General features: G+C 49.8%; 3 non-coding genes across 3 annotated transcripts; all 3 read left to right on the top strand.

Moving 5' to 3' along the window:
* Positions 1 to 132: 132 nt before the first annotated feature.
* Positions 133 to 251, top strand: LOC124891687. Its single transcript, XR_007049798.1, has one exon. It is a non-coding gene; the product is annotated as a 5S ribosomal RNA (ribosomal RNA).
* Positions 252 to 427: 176 nt separating this feature from the next.
* Positions 428 to 546, top strand: LOC124891686. Its single transcript, XR_007049797.1, has one exon. It is a non-coding gene; the product is annotated as a 5S ribosomal RNA (ribosomal RNA).
* Positions 547 to 719: 173 nt separating this feature from the next.
* On the top strand, positions 720 to 837 carry LOC124891688. The gene has a single exon (XR_007049799.1). It is a non-coding gene; the product is annotated as a 5S ribosomal RNA (ribosomal RNA).
* Positions 838 to 865: the final 28 nt, after the last annotated feature.

The following is an 865-nucleotide window of genomic DNA, read 5'->3' as shown; positions in this document are numbered from 1 at the left end:
GATTGGCGAATCTTTTTGTTTTTCCTCTTGGCGGAAACGAGAAAGGGGGCAAGGTGCAGGGGCGCGCATGCGGGGTGTTACTGGCGGCGTAGGAGAAAGAGGCATAATACAATTTGGAGTGCAGGGAATGACAGATGCGATCATACTAGCACTAACGCACCGGATCCCATCAGAATTCTGAAGTTAAGCGTGTTTGGGCTTGAGTAGTACTAGGATGGGTGACCCCCTGGGAAGTCCTCGTGTTGCATCCCTTTCTTTTTTTTTCCTTTAAAATTCGGTTTAATTTTACCGGTTCGATCGGCAAATCTTTTTGTTTTTCCTCATGGCGGAAACAAGAAAGGGGGCGAGGCGCGGAGGCCTGCGTGCGGGGTGTGACGGACGGCACAGGAGAAAGACGCTTAATAGAATTTGGAGTGCTGGGAATGACGGATGCTATCATACCAGCACTAACGCACCAGATCACATTAGAACTCCGATGTTAAGCGTGCTTGGGCGAGAGTAGTACTAGGATGGGTGACCCCCTGGGAAGTCCTCGTGTTGCCTCCATTCTTTTTTTTCCTTTAAAATTCGGTTTAATTTTGCCGGTTCGATCGGCGAAGTTTTTATTTTTTCTTTTGGCGGAAACAAGTAAGGGGGCGAGGCGCGGAGGCCCGCGTGCGGTGTGTGTCGGGCGGCGCAAGAGAAAGAGGCTTAATAGAATTTGGAGTGCTGGGAATGACGGATGTGATCATAACAGCACTAACGCACCGGATCCCATCAGACCTCCAAAGTTAGCGTGCTTGGGCGAGAGTAGTACTAGGATGGGTGACCCCCTGGGAAGTCCTCGTGTTGCATCCCTTCCTTTTTTTTTCCTTTAAAATTCAGT

The sequence above is a fragment of the Capsicum annuum genome, unplaced genomic scaffold (genome assembly GCF_002878395.1).
Source record: "Capsicum annuum cultivar UCD-10X-F1 unplaced genomic scaffold, UCD10Xv1.1 ctg39871, whole genome shotgun sequence".
Lineage (NCBI taxonomy): Eukaryota > Viridiplantae > Streptophyta > Magnoliopsida > Solanales > Solanaceae > Capsicum > Capsicum annuum.
Note: the sequence above shows the minus strand (reverse complement) of the source record. Positions and strands in the feature narration are given on the sequence as shown.